The sequence below is a fragment of the Polypterus senegalus genome, chromosome 13 (genome assembly GCF_016835505.1).
Source record: "Polypterus senegalus isolate Bchr_013 chromosome 13, ASM1683550v1, whole genome shotgun sequence".
Taxonomy (NCBI): Eukaryota; Metazoa; Chordata; class Cladistia; order Polypteriformes; family Polypteridae; genus Polypterus; species Polypterus senegalus.
Window position 1 is genome coordinate 29032026 of NC_053166.1, and position 15975 is coordinate 29048000.

General features: G+C 44.3%; 1 long non-coding RNA gene across 2 annotated transcripts in view; it reads right to left on the minus strand.

The window, feature by feature from the left end:
- Positions 1-15975, minus strand: part of LOC120542328 — an 81004-nt gene that overhangs the window by 10224 nt on the left and 54805 nt on the right. Inside the window, exon 3 of one of the 2 annotated variants that reach the window (XR_005636175.1) lies at positions 8553-8621. This is a non-coding gene — a long non-coding RNA (uncharacterized LOC120542328). Of the gene's footprint in view, positions 1-8536; positions 8622-15975 lie in introns of both variants that reach the window. The other variant, XR_005636176.1, reaches the window with a different exon arrangement.

Consider the following 15975-nt stretch of genomic DNA (forward strand, 5'->3'; position numbering starts at 1 on the left):
CAGCCCCTCCGTCCAGACCCTCACATGTGAAAGCTGATCGCCGGGAACGGAAATGGTGGCTGCCTGTAAACGCGTGTTATTCTTTCCAGTGCTGCTGCCCCGGGCGCTCAGGCTGCATTCCTTAGATTTGCTTTCCCACACTCCTTACAAGTTGCCAAGTCCGTTTAGAAACGGTCTCTCATCTTGAAGTGTACAAATACAAGACTGCAGGCCGCCAGCGTCTGTGACACCACAGCTGGTACTCTGCTCTGTCTGCTCTTAACTCTTTCACTGTTGGCCGACGTGTATTTAGACAGCGTTCATGAAAAAGATCGCAAATTCCGAATCATAATAGTAGGAATAAATATGCAAAAAACGGTATGAGGTTAAATAATAAAAACATAAAAACTGCATAGGGATTAAGGAATGGAAATTGCCAGAGACTAAATGGTACCTAAGCAGACGTCTTTTCGGAGCAGATGAATTCGTTCAACATTTGGGTGAGCCATCTGTCGGTCTGAACTGCTAAACGCCAGGACATAGCGTGCCATCAAATTACATTTCTTCAGAGTTTCACCGCGCGGCCAGGAGTGGAGTTGTTATTCTGGTGAGTTAAAGACGTGTTCTATTGTTGACAACAAAGCAGAGGTTTTTAAATTGAGGCTGCGATAAATACAGTTAATCTTCTTATATAATACACTCCTGTGGCTGTCCGATTGTCTGTCCAGGATTTTAAATCACCTGTCGCTCGCAAACCATTTGAAATATTGACTTGACATTTGGTACACATATACTACGTGACGTCTACGATCTGCTTTCGGGGTGATGATTTTTATTCCTCTTTTAATTTTTATTTTATTATATTGTAGAATCAACTCTCAGCAGTGGCCAGCAGGGTGGCGGTGTGGTGCATGCGTATGGGCGCCGTTCTCATTCCCAAACACCTTCGCCATCACTTCCCCTACCTCTCAATATCTTAAATCATTTGTGAGGCAGATTGAAGACTTATGTGCCAGCTTAAGTGAAGAATTAAAAGTACTAAGTAATTACAACACAAACACTGACTTAATCAGATTTAACGTGAAAAGATGCTGACGAAAGAAGGGAAGAAGTGGGCCGCTAGGGTGGAGAAAAGAAGAGCTGCTCAGGAAGCTTCAAGCGCATCAACCTCTGAGCAAACGAATGCTAAACGTACAGAGAAAGAGGATGAACACTAGGAATGGTCAAGTCAAGTGGATTCGTGCAGCGCGTCGTTACTGGTTAGGTAATAAAACGAAATGCCTGGCTGTGACTGTTTGATGGACGCCTCAGAATGATACATGCGATGAAGCTCATTGTATTCAGTCAGGCAGCTGGAGCAAGAGGGGTCAGAAGAAAGCTATGTTGTGTCATGGCGGTGCTACATAAATCAAAGCATATGCAGTTCATTCTTGGGGTCCGTAGGGGTTATGTTCCTGAAAATCCCCATGGATATGGAAACAGTGGATACTGAAGCGTTGATCTTAATTGGAAAAAATTGTGTTAGAGGTTTGGGAGGAGGACTGGTGGCAGGAGACATTCGGCTTGGTAATGTTCCTCCAGCAGGTTCACCTATGGAAACCGTGTTATGACTTTTACTTCCTCTACATTCAAGATTGATTGTCTTCTTGATGGTCCACCGGAGACTGAGAGTGTCTGCATCAGGGCCAATCCAAGGACCTCACTAAACGCAACTGATGGCAGCGATGGGCGGTGTGTACAAAGAGAAGGGACTTGATCAGTGACCCGCACTTACTGGAAATTCCTTGTTTGTGAGAAACAATTTCAGGCGCCATTACGAATCGGGTTCAACAGCTTACCCCTCCCCTCATGGCCACCTCAACAAAACGCAGGCTCGGCGCGGGACTCGTCTTTTCCCGTCGAATGTCGGTAACTTGCTTCAAGGAAAAAAACGGGCCACGTGAACTGTGGCAGCTCAAGTACGCAGCACATCAATCAAAAGTTTTTGTTGTGTCAATCGGAATTTTAATGATGAGTTAATTAAACTTGTCGCCGATTCGTTAAATGCGTAAGTCAAGTTTTCTTCTACCTACGAAGAAATTTTCTTTCATTTTTTTTTGACATTAAGGAAATTGTGAAAATTTTTAATTTTAAATACACTGGTTTAGAAAATGAGTGAAGGTATTATAGGGTGAGGGGGTGGCTGAAATTAAATGGCACAATGGCGGCTTCACCTCTAGAACCGGGCCTGGGTAGACACAGATTGGTTCATTCAGTGTAGGCCATATAGTGAAAAATATACACTGAATGCTGCTACTTCTGCAAAGAGACCACATGTGGTCAGTTATGGAAAACTCCATGGAACAGTTAAGTTCTGTTAAATACAGTGGTGTCATGGTCATCGCTCACATAGATATATATACAGTATATAAATATGGATGTTTGCTGACTGGCTGACCAACCACAAGTGTTACCCACAAGGTAACCATCCAAATAAATCAGATTGTCAAATATAATCTTCATCCTGTCAAATAAGCAAACCAACGGCAGAGGCTTCACCTCAGGTGCTGACGTCCAAGGTTCGATGGATGCAGAAGAGCGCACACCTGATGAGCCCCAGTAAGGGAGAAACACATGTCGGTGCTCTCTGCTTTATTTGGCAGATATTGTCTAACATATCTATGATCTTCTTCTCGCAACTGAGAGGACGAGGCGGATGTTGGCATATCTAGAGCTTCCAGTGTTTTTCTGGATTTCTAGAATGGTGACAAATCTTCTTCCCTTCAGTCTCAATTGTAATTTCGGCAACAAAAGGAAGTCACAGGGCATGAGATCTGGCCAATACTGGGGATGTGAAAAAGCATTGTTTTTGGACCAAAGCTCTTTGACTGACAATGTAGTGCGGTCAGGTGTATCATCATGGAGTTCAATGCAGTTTTGAGTACGTGGCTTCTTTGGATGTTTTTTCCTGATGCTTTGTCATAGACGCCTCAGGCGCTCCATGTAATGTAATGTCGCTGATTAACAGTCTGTCCACGGGGAACAAAGTCTTTATGACCGAGTCTGTTAATGTCGGAAAATGTGATCATCATTACCTGTTGAAAATCTGGCATGGTGGTTTGGAGTAAGAAAATAAATCACCAAGTCATGTACACGATTGAAGAATAAAGACTACAAATACGCCCTCGATCAACTCAGCAGACTGATTAGCCAGACTGTAGGCATGCGAAACCTAGCGGCATATTTGATAACTACACCCTACTCCTATGCTACCAACCAATACCGGGAGTTTTTAGGTCCCTTGTATGCCGGGACTTTTTGGGTATCTCATGCATGTATATATAGGGCAGCCCCCTTGATTTCCAGTGGGGTCATGGGTCATGAGCATGGTGGCCACCGCCAGGGGGCGTACGGACATTTTCAGGGCCCTATTTGGCCACACTTCCACCACACCCAGAAGTGTGGCCAGAAGAAACTTGTTGGGCATCTGGAGACCTATAAAAAGGAGCCAGTCTCCACCGTTCTTCAGCCAGAGTCGGGAGGAAGAGGACAAAGCCTGAGAAGGAGTGGAGGCAGAAGGACTGGCGGCAAGAAAAGATTGTGTTCTGCCCTGTGATTTGTGAACTGTATTCTGTAAATAAACTGTTTGTGTGTGGCAAACTGGTGTCCTGCCTGTCTGTGGTTGGGTTGGCTTCACAATATATATATATATATATATATATATTGTCACAGATGGCTGGGGTTCTTGTCCAGCTGGGATGCCTCTTCATTCTATGGTCAGGACAGTACCTCCCCCAGAACGCTAGATGGAAGCCCCCCTGGGCTGCTTTGGGGCCAAGGGCATGGGATTTTGGAACTCAAGCCTTTTGGGGTCCATGGCCACTACCAGGGGATGCTGTAGTGGTTCTTGAGCCCATGTGGGTGGTTCTTCCGGGTGGGCTATAAAAGTTGCCAGCAGCCACCACTCTGGGAGCCAGAGTCGGGAGGAGGGAGACAAAGTTTGCCGGAGAGGAGTGGAGGTTAAAGAGAAGAAAGTATTGTTGTGCCTGTGGGAATGGGGAAGGCGTTGCCCACAGGCGTAAGAAAAGAAAAATAAACCATTTATTTGTTTTATAAGTGTGCCTCCCGTGTCTGTCTGTCTGTGTTGGGTCAGGTGCTGGTATAGTGCCTTTGTCACAATATACATATACACACACACACTGTTATGCTACAATATTTGTTCGGCACACTTGTCACTTGTGGGTAGACGCTATCAATAAATCTACTGGTGTGAGTGGCTCCGGCCCCGTACACTGGACACTGCATGCTGCTACTTCTGCAAAGAGACCACATATGGTCAGCTATGGAAAAACCCCTTGGAACAGTTAAGTTCTGTTAAATATGGTGGTGCTATGGTCAAAAGAAACATGCCTAAATCTTCAAGAATGAGTGATCAAGACTGAATTTAGGAAGCATTAACATTTGCTTTTATGTACATTTTTATTTTTTGGTATCAATTAATCCATCTGTTTGTGTGGCCATCACGCCATCTGTCCTCAAACCTGCTTATTCAGAGTGTGGGCAGCCAAACCCGGCGGCTTGAGGTGCGAGGCAGGAAACAATCATGGACATGGCTCCGACCCACTTGAACGTTTGACAGCTAATTCGCTTCATACATTTTCTGCACTGCCTGTGTGTTTTCTTTGACTCTGAGCTGTGTTATACATGGGCACTGAGCAGCTGGGCATCATCAGCCATATTTAGCTTGTGAACGCGGCAGGCCGGTGGTGCTATGACGCTCATCAGTTATACACCATCTGCTTATTTTAGTCAGTAACTGTTAGAGTAAGTGCTATGAACAGAAAGAAAACATAAGGTATGAACTCAATGAGAGCAAAATGGTGATCAGAAATGACTTTTGCCTTTCTAAGGTAAAAAAAAAAAGTCTGATGTGTACATCCCATGACTTTCCTTATGCAAATGTGTGACTTTAGCAGTCAAACAGTGCATCTTCAAACTGCACGTCAGCCTCTGCAACCTAGAAATGACGTGATGTGGTCTGCTGCCTGTTGTGGCGGACTGTCCACTGCATAGTCACAGGCTCAGTCTCCACCGCTGTGTGACCCCCACACACGTCAGTCACACTGCCACTGTCGCTGTTGTAGAAAGACAGAGAAGCGTATTTTGTAAATGCCTACACTGGACAGATAAACATTTTTTTCTGTTTTAAATTGGGAATCACTATGTGTGAGCTAATCTTATATATAAAAGTCTATGCTTGGAAGTGCGTCTATCTGTCAGGTGGAGTTGGGGTAAGGGATACACAAGCGAGACGAGCATGCCGGCAAAACGAAACCTCCGAAGAAAGACCGTCGCTTAGCCACTAATACAGAAGTGATGGGAGCACGTCAGGAAACAAATCCTCCCCAGAGAGAGACGTCCAGAGTGGTTCCTTTCAATTACCTGACATCTCTACATTTCAATTTTTTTTCTGATGATTTCAACAGTTTCTAGGACTCCATATTTTATAAAGCACGGGCTGACACAGCTAGTTTATTATAATTTTACAATATAATCTACAGTATAGGGTGCTCCATGATGTGGCTCAGTCAGGTCAGAAGAACTGAATAAGCGTCGACTTTCTACTTGCAAAGTGGACTAGCTAGACACCTGAGCACAGGGAGGTAGACCTGGGCGAAAGACCCTCACTTCATTACCGTCATTGGCCCTGGTGTGTGCTTGTTTGTGTGTGTCCTGCAGTGGGTTGGCACCCTGCCCAGGATTGGTTCCTGCCTTGTGCCCTGTGTTGGCTGGGATTGGCTCCAGCAGACCCCCGTGACCCTGTGTTCGGGTTCGGCGAGTTGGAAAATGGATGGCTGGATAGAAGGCAGTGGAGAGACCAAAGAGGGCCTGCATTTATGCTTTTACATACAGCAGCGTCATGGCTGGACCAAACATTAGCAAACACCCAAGAAGCATTCAGCCAACGGTGGTCCTGTGGTCTGAAATATAATGTTAATGAAAGAGGCACACACAGTTTGTGTCAAGTTAAGGATGGGTAACAGTCCGTAAGCTATCGACTGCAGTGGTGCTGAATGTCAGATTGTAGAATCGTACAACGAGTGGGCATGTCTGCCAACGGCACAGCGGAGCTCCTCTTCTGTGAACAGGCTAAGGAACATAAACTGTTGAATATAAATTGAGGGATATTACTTAGACCATGTCATACACCAGTGAGACCAAATCTGGAATGTTGTGTGCAGTTCTGGTCACCACGGTATGAAAGGTACATAGCAGCACTTGAAGCTGTGCAGAGGAGAGCAACCAGATGCATCTCAGGACTTGAGGACATGTCCTACTGTGACAGACTCAGAGAATCAAACCTCCTTTGTCTCGAGCAGAGGAGACTGCGTCCGTGGTGACCTCATTCTGGTCTTCAAACTTCTCAAAGACACAATTCTTATAATGTAACGGTGAATCACGTACTCGAGGGCATCATTGGAAATTATGGTGAAGTGCATTTAGGACTCAACCAGGAAGCACTTCTTTATGTAAAGAATTGTGGGAATCTGAAACAAACTACCGAGACATAGAGCTCAAGAAGAAACCTTGACCACCTTTAAGAAGGGTCTGGATGAGATACTGGGACAGCTTAGCTATTAACTAACTAAAAGGATCATGATGGACTGAGTGGTCTCCTCTCTTCTGTCAGATTTCTTATGTTCTATAACTACTGGAGATTGGTGGACCATAAAGAGGTCATCAAACCCGCTGATTCACTGATAACAGAACACAATATGTTGGAAACCTCCTGACTCCATCTTGCCAAGGGTCAACAATACACGCTTGTGTCTGTCAATTTCAACAACCTACACATCTAATTAGGGTTTTGAACATCGAGGAATCCAAAAGGAACGTTAGTTTTCAAAAAGTGAAACATATACCGTTTTTGCCGTGATAAGATATTTGTTTTGCTAAAGGAGTAGTTTGCATCGGCCATTGGCACATAAGCTATCCCAGAATCCCCTGGGAATGTGCAGTGTAAGGTTGCCATTTCCAGAGTCTCAGAGACTTGGTGGTTTTATTAATGCAACAATTACTGCAATCAAAACTTTTCCCTGATTAGTGAACCAGCTTTCGACATGTAAATCGTTGATTTTTGGTTAGCATTTGAACGTTTTACAACAGTTGGGTAACAACTATGGCTTGATTTCTGGACTAGACCCTCTTCGAATAAAACTTCTCACTATTGCATTCGGAGTCAGTGCAGCTGGTGGTGATGAAGTGACCGTTTTTTTATGTCACATATTTTGTCCCCTCATATCATCAGTGTATTTGTCTATGAATTGCCAGCACTCCATTTCCCATTTCTCGGAAAGCTACAACAACAAATTCCCCTTAATGAGTGTGTCACCAATATGCAATGCTGTCTACTCGGTTTTATTTCCTTTCTCCCATTGTGGATTTTTGCTTGAGTTACTGAAATTGGTCTGTTTTTGTTTCTGTGTGCCGCTGACCTCCACTTGATCCATGGTAATGGTTTGGTTTTGCCTTATTTTCTTTGTAACTGTTTCTTCAGGGTATTTCCAATGTTTTGTATTTCATTCTCCAGCTGGCTGTTTACTTCAGTTTATGGTTTTCCGTTCAGATGCTAACATTTCAACAAATGAATTTTGCATAACAGAAACACATTTTGCACTTGTGATGCCTCACAGACCTGAAAATCAATGCTTGACTTGACATGAATAGGAGATGAAGAACTTTGTGGGCCGAGCGTCGATTTGGAGGACATTGGTGGATTATGTGAACACCGTCTGCCTTTAAACTTCGGCCGCTTGCTAACGCTGTGTTGTAGGTGTAAATTACAAATTGTGCTGCACACATTTTTGCTTTTTTGTTAAACCGGTTGCCTGTCTGTAATGAAAATCAGCTCTTTCTTCAGATGATTTATGCAGTGGATATCTGCTAGAACTCTAAAGCTCCAGTTTCATGTAATGGCATTAAAGATTTGGACATGACAAGGCTGAAAGTCAGCCGGCCATAATGACTCTTGAACTTCATCAACAAAGCAAATTGTGACTTTCTAGAGGTGCCGCCGAGTTTCCAGGTGTCATCCATCGTTCTTCTAAAGGACATTATAACTCATAATTGCTCTTATCAGTGTCTGTGCTGCCACCTTAAGTCTCAATTGTATCAGTTGCTCCAACTAAAATGTCACACTTTAAAAATCTTAAGCTGCCCACCTGCCACTCGATGAAGCCCAATAACTGCTAAAGCCCACCTCATGTTTCATATTAACATCTTCATGTGCCTGCATGAGTCCTTGTGAATTGAGTGACGACAACATTGGTGGCTCATAAATGAAGTCATATGCAGATGTAAGCAGGACAGACCGCAGCACAAGGTTGTCACCCCACTCAACACTGCCATGCCAGGCTACCCTCAATATTTCAGACTCAGAATTGGTGACTTTTTGTTTATCTGTTTCGCCCTTCATAAACATTGTATGTCTTGTTCCTCTGATAAAGTCACATCCGGCAGCCATAGGCTAGCCCAGGTATAAAATAGTAAAATATCGAGGCGAGATTGCCAGTCTGACCTGAAGTGTGACAAACCTGGTGGGATGCACTCTAATCTTCTTCTTCTTCTTCTTCTTCCTATAAACTCAAAGGCCATCCCAGCTCCTATGAAAATCCAAGAAAACAGATAAGGAAAATCTGAGAGATGTGCTCTTGTAAAGGTCTTTGACTTTATTTATTTATTTTTTTAAACACTGATACTTAGAAAGCATTTTGGGTATTTAACTTCACCATTCAATACACAGTTTCATTAATAAGATGTTTCACTCAGTTGAACTCACTTTGAGAATTTGCATTTTTGCAAGAAAAATATAAGATTCTTACAATAAAATCAGCAGATACAGTAATGGTGTGGAGTCAAAGCAGCATGAACACTGAGACAAAGGCATTTGAATCTTTTTCAAAGATACCGTATACACTTGCATTTAAGTTCTCCCGTGGATAAGTCGGGGCTTCATTTTATCATATAATTTCTGGTATTTTATAATGTTGGTCGTATAAGTTGAATACAGAAAACTCGTACTATTGGTCCAAGAGATTATGATATGCTAGCGCCCGCCTGAGAGAGTAACCACGGAGCACACGGCCTTTCTTTTCTATGTGAGAGCGGCGATGTGCTGTACCAGCGTGTGCTCCTAACCTCCCTCTCTGTCTCTCTATTGTGCCTACGTGACCACACGATATTACCCAAACTATTCCAAAGCAACGTTTGCACTAATTTGTGTTTTTTGTATCTCACACCCTCATACACCTTCAGCATAAGAGCATCCCTTATCTATGGAGTGTTCGATCAGAAGAAAATATGAAGCTGGGTTTAAATTAAACGCCATTGAAGTAGCGAAAGACATTGGTAACTGTGCTGCTGCAACAAAATTCGATGCGTCTGAGAAACTGGTGTGAGATTGAAGGAGGCAAGAAGATGTAAAAAAAAATTTAAAATATATAAGTGAATGGCCGTATAAGTCAGGGTCTGATTTTATGATTGATTTTTCGGTTTTTAAGACCCAACGTATATGTGATGATACAGTGCATCCAGAAAGTATTCACAGTGCATGACTTTTTCCACATTTTGTTATGTTACAGCCTTATTCCAAAATGGATTAAATTCATTTTTCCTCAGAATTCTACACACAACACCCCATAATGACAACGTGAAAAAAGTTTGCTTGAGGTTTTTGCAAATTTATTAAAAATAAAAAAATTGAGGAACTACTCTCCGGATACTTTCCGGATGCACTGTATACGGTAATTTAGATTTACCTAAAAGTATATGACAGTTATTTCATTTGGTCATAATCTCTGTTTTAATTCCACCAACCACACATCAAGTAACACTTAAGGCCACGTCACATTATGTCACTTTTCCCCGCGGAGGCAGTCGATGTCGCACTCACGTGAAGGCGAGTTGTGTAATTTGACACACCCAGTGACTCAGACCAACTAATCCAAGACTCGCTACGACAAAATCTAAAAAGGTCTGAGTTTGTCTTTTGTCGTAGGCCGGGCTCTGTCTGCAGGAGATCTGATGACCAATGAGTGCCCATCTGAAAGTACAACTCATATAACAAAGAGACGAGGAATCATCTGTCTGACGGCTCGTGTTTTAGATACTACAACAGAATGGAAAAAGCCAAAAAAAGGGCAGAGTCTGCAGCCGAACCCGCCATACCCTTTGTACAACACCCGCTCTGTCAGGCAGCACACTAAAGACTGGCACCTTACGTATTTTCTGGTTTGTCTTTTGCCTCTCTGTGGCATCCTCAATGTAAACCCCATCTTCACCCAAGCACCTTTATGAAAGTGGAAGGGAAAAAAAAAAGGGCACTTTGCAATGATTTGTGGGAAGCTGCCATGGCAACGGATGCTAGTTTACAGTTAAAGAGGAGCGTGAAAAGGCAGGAGAAAGAACGATACTCAGCACAAGCTTTGTGGTGGAGGATCCAAGTGGGGACCATCCAAGGCCAGACTGGAGATCGCCTCACTTAAAGGTCGAAGTTCTTTCCAGTTTGGAGGTGACCACCTCAAAGACTTTATCGGCCAACGTGCCACAGAAAGGGACAAGAATGGGACAGTCAAGATGGTCAAGACTGGGTGAGCTTTAAACAATCTTTATTGTCCTAGGAGAGAAAAAAAGACAATAATTTCAAATATGAAGTGACTGAATTGGGTGGACTTTGTGTCAGGTGTCAAAAATATTTTCCCTTTGTGCTATTTGTACGCTCTATGTGTTGGAGTGGTGGTAGTGGGTGCAGTTATGGATCCAATTGCTGCTATTTACATTTGTGTATTTATATAATTGACATTTGTTTTCCACTTTTTCTGTTGAGCTGGGTCATTTTCTTTATAATAATTTAATAATCTTATTTAATCCGTCTATATCATAGGAAGGGGTCCGAGGATGGTTTAGGGTTGACCTGCTATCTGGATCAAATACATCACTAAAAGCAATATTGTCCGTGAAGCGGTATAACTGATGTGAGAGGCATCACCTTGGGACTGCCATCCCATCTGGAGCCGAACTGGGATCCTTACCTGACTGGGACACCAGTGTCAATGGGAGGACAGGGTAAGGCAATGTACAATGCACACACTAGAGAACAGCATCCCTGGGTTATGGCACCCCTGAGGATACACATGGGGCATCATGGGAATTGTAGTTATATTAATTTACATTCATTTATTTGGCCAATGCTTTTATCCAAAGAGACTTACAACAGTTGAAATATATTTGGTGAAACAGATATACAATTGAAGCCCAGGCAGGTGAAGCGACTTACTCAGGGTCACACAGTTTCGACATTGGGATTTGAACCCACAAACTCAAGGTTTGAAGTCCAGAGCCCACACTGCTTGCGTAGTTCTTTGGGTCAGCATTGTTGGATTCCGGGGGTGCCACCAGGGGGTGCTGAGGGGATTAGTGAGCCCTACCTGGAAGTACTCCTATGCCCCAGTCTCGGGACACCAGAAGTGCTGGTGGGTTTTATATTAAAGGAGAAGCCTGCTTCAGGACACGGTGCCAGCATCAGGAGGAGGAAGACAAAGCTTACCTGGAAGAGGAGAAGAGAGACGCAAGGATTGCCGTGAGTTTAGTTGGTGAGTCTTGGAAACGTGTGTGTGTGTGTGTGTGTGTGTGTGAGAGAAAGTTTCGGTTGTGTAAGTTGACGTGGTGTGGCGATAAGAGGAGTAACTACAGTAGGCAAATCTGACATACCCTACAACTACAAACTAAATAATGTGTTGTTGGCTTAAGGAAAAACTGTAATGATTTAATAATAAAACCCTTGGACGTGGATTTTGGACACTGGAATTTTTAAAATACTATGTTATGTTGTATGTTCCTCTCTGGAAACTGTAGGAGCTCTACAAGATGGACAGGCATCCCAGCAGGAAGTTGAGAAGATCCCTTACCCAAATGGGAGGCCCTGAAAGTACATAAAGGCATCCTGGCCTAGAAAGGGAAGGAGGTTGTGCCTGGGCAAGGCTGCTCTTAGGGATAGAAGGACATCCCAACCATAGGGTGGGAAGCCCCAAATAAATGGGGACATGTACTAAATACCTTCCCTGGCTGGGATAAAAGAGGAGGACAGGGAAGTACTGTCACAGAAGGATATTTAATTCTCCCAGGCGCTAGATGGCAGCAACCCTCCATGACGGTGCCCTTTCGGGAACCAGCAGGGAATGCCAAGAGTTGTAGTCCGACAACACAGCCCTGCTGGTGTCCGTGGGGGCCGCAAGAGGACACTAGAGGGAGATGCGCTGCAGAGTACATGGGACTTCTGTTTGACCTGGAAATACCACCATTGGACAACAGCCCTGACACTGGAAGTACTGCCAGGTCCTCAATAAAGGGACCACTGGAAGGAAGGTAACACTCAACTGGAGGTGGGCAGTTGGGAGGAGAAGTGAATTGTGGAGAAAGAGATTACTTGTGCTTTTGTCAACCTTTTAGAGGTATCGTGTTCATAAATCATCCATTATTTGAACCTGGGACTGTGCTTGTGTGATCGTGTTGGGGTTTGGGGCTCGCTGATGGCCTGGTTCCATCACAGAACACTTTCTTTTTATTTGTACTACAGTGGGTCAATGCTCTGCACGCTTAACTTTGATAATAGGTGGTGCCCTGATGTTTCTAGTGTAGGCTCTGTCACCGTCCCCATGAAGATGACATTTTCTCTCTCCGTGTCTGCATGAGTTTTTCTCGTCTTCCACCCACAGCCCAAAGATGTATGCGCGAAGCTGCTCACTTACTCTAAACTGGCCCCATGGCGCTGTGAGTGGGAACGCGGCCTGCAGGTTGAGCTCAAAGCCATTAGCGAGTCTATACACGGAATACGGGGCTTGAAACTGCAACTCCCAGCAGTCCCTGCAGTGGCTCTGATTGGTCTTCTGCTGGGGGTGCAGGGGTTGTTGGGTCCAAGGAGGCCAGCACGGCATTTAAAAGGACCAAGAAAAAATAAAAACTTATTTTATGGTTCGTGTCTGAAGTTCTTGTCTGATGCCTGTGCCGTCTCATTTTTGTCTGGGGTCTGGACTGTCTGCCGTCTGCCTGTTATGTGAGGACTGAATGTGGATTCATGGCCATCCTGTGAAGAAAGGAGCGCTCCTGAACCCGTCCACCCATCTTCACCATTTCAGGGACTACCAGTAGGACTATCTTTACATTCCCCTTCAACATGCGGATCTCTGGACTATCTACCTTCATCTTTACATTACATCAGTTGCTGTTTTTTCATGGACTTTACTGTGTGTAGTTTTTGTTTGTGGTTTGTTGTATTTAATGTATAACCGCCGTAAGGGGGACTGGGGTGGGATCTTTGTTTTCATTATTAGTGTTAATACATTCTTTATTTGCGTTGGCTTTTTGTCTCTGTTTGTGAGTGCATGCGGGTCAGGCCAAGGCTGGGTGTGTCCCTGGAGTCTCCGCTAAAAAATAAATAAATCACCGTATCTTCAGCGGTGTGAATCTTAGCGACACAGGACCGCTACAGCGATGGTTGGAAATCGGATGAGCAATAGGGTACTTTGATAAATGGGGTAAAGAAGATACAATACCTTCTTGATATTTGCTTAAATAAAACATTTAATTCAGGTCCACCTTCACCCAGCTCATCAAAATGGTGTATGAACCATCATGTTAAGTAACCACACGCCGAGAAGAAGCTGCCACAGTGAGCCAACGCAGCCAGCCGAGCTCAGCAGGAGGCTCTTACAGTGCGTCTCTGCCAAACGGTCAGTCTATAAATCTGGACGTCAAGCTGTTTCACCGGCTACAACGCCGTCATATTTTAATTTGCTATTATCATCTGCTTAACTCCCCTTTGATCTGTTCGTTAGACGTCTGAATTTATTGTAAAGGCTGCTTATTTGGTTTTATAGACTAATTAAAGGAGAGTGCCAAACAAGCCCTTTCTTTTTTACCCTTCAGCTTTGTATGTTTGCTTGGTCAAAGTCCTGGTTGCCAAGGAGGGAAAAGACCAGTCTTGGTGCAAAGGTGGCAGATAATGTCAAATGCTATGGCTGAGATAACAAACACAGGTGGAATTGGCCCATAAGGAAGAAACTTCAAAGCAACAACAATCAATACGTTTGAAAATCCAAATGTGATAACAAAACATTGCAGATACAATAATACGTTCTGAAGATGACCAAGTTCAGCACCCACTTCCAGCCCACTCAGACAGCAAGAATATGTCAGGAGAGCCCCATCTAAAGTGCTTCTTCATATATCTTTATGTTTATTTGATTAGCAGACGCTTTTATCCATCCATCCATCCATTTTCCAACCCGCTGAATCTGAATACAGGGTCACGGGGGTCTGCCGGAGCCAATCCCAGCCAACACAGGGCACGAGGCAGGAACCAATCCTGAGCAGGGTGCCAACCCACCGCAGGACACACACAAACACAACCACACACTAGGGCCAATTTAGAATTGCCAATCCACCTAACCTGCATGTCTTTGGATTGTGGGAGGAAACCGCCCAGGAAACCCACGCAGACACGGGAGAACATGCAAACTCCACGCAGGGAGGACCCGGGAAGCGAACCTGGGTCTCCTAACTGCGAGGCAGCAGCGCTACCACTGCGCCACCGTGCCGCCGCTTTTATCCAAAGCAACTTATATAATCGAGTATACATCAGACTGCGGGACTGTTTGGGAACAAGAATGGCAGAACAAGGGTACAAAAATTAATCCTTACAAGTGAAGAAAACACAAGCGAGTTATGAAACCTAACAGCTAATATCAGCAAGACAGAAATTCACCGCATGCCACTTTTGTTTGAACACACTGAGGGAGTCAGAATCCTGAATGGAAATGGACAGTGTGCTCTACCAGCAAGGAGCTACACAAGGGAAGAGTCTGGAGTGAGATTTGATGCCACACAGAGGTGGCATCACTAGACGCCATTAATCAGCAGACCTAAGTGGTCGAAAAGAAACACAGGACCTCACAAGTGTCTCCATACATATGTAGGTGCTGAACAATTGACTACTCTGTAGGCAAACATCAAGGGTTTGAACTTAATGTGTGCTTTGCTTCTACAGGGAGCCCATGGAGCGATCTGAAAACAGGAGTGACCTGTGCCCACCTTGGCTTTTTGAACACCAGATGTGTTGCTGCATTTTGAATCATCTACAGCAGGTTGGTGGCATGTGCCGGTACTCCTGGCAGCAGAGAGCTACAGTAGTCCAGATGTGACAAGGCCAAAGAATGGATCAGGAGTTATGCTGCATGCTTTGTCAGATACAGTCTGATCTTGTGGAAGTTATATGGAGTGAATCTGCAAGACCGTGAGATTGTCAATGAAGGACAGCTGGTCAATGATCACCACCCCAAGGTTGCACACAGACATGGCGAGTGTTAATGATAGTGAGATGAGCTGAACAGAGATGGGGTGCCGAATGGACAGATGAGCTGGGATAACAAGAAGATCCATCTTTGCCAGGTTTATCTGAAGATGGTGCTCCTTCATCCAGGCTGCAATGTCAGTGAGACATGCAGAAATTTTAACTGAAACGGTGTGGTCCTCTGGAGTGAATGACAGGTACTGTTGAGTATCATCAGCATAACACTGATAGGCAAAGCCATAGAACTTGATGATAGGGCAGAGTGAGGAGTAGAGCAGAGGACCCAGCACCCATTTTTGGGCACGTCTAGCCCGGTGCACCATTGAAGTCTCTCCTTGCCAGGACACACGGAAGGATCTGTCTAAGAGGTACCACTTGAATGCAGTCTGAGTGATGCCAAGGTTAGAGATGTTAGCTAGGAGGATCTAGTGGTCATTCAGGATGAAAGCAGAGGAGAATATCATATCTTAAATCATTCTTGAGGCAGATTGAAGACTTATGTGCCAGCTTAAGTGAAAAATTAAGGAAAACATACTAAGCAATTGCAACACAAAAACTAACTTAATAAGTTTTAACCCGAAAAGAAAGAAGAGAAGAAGCGGGCGCTAGGG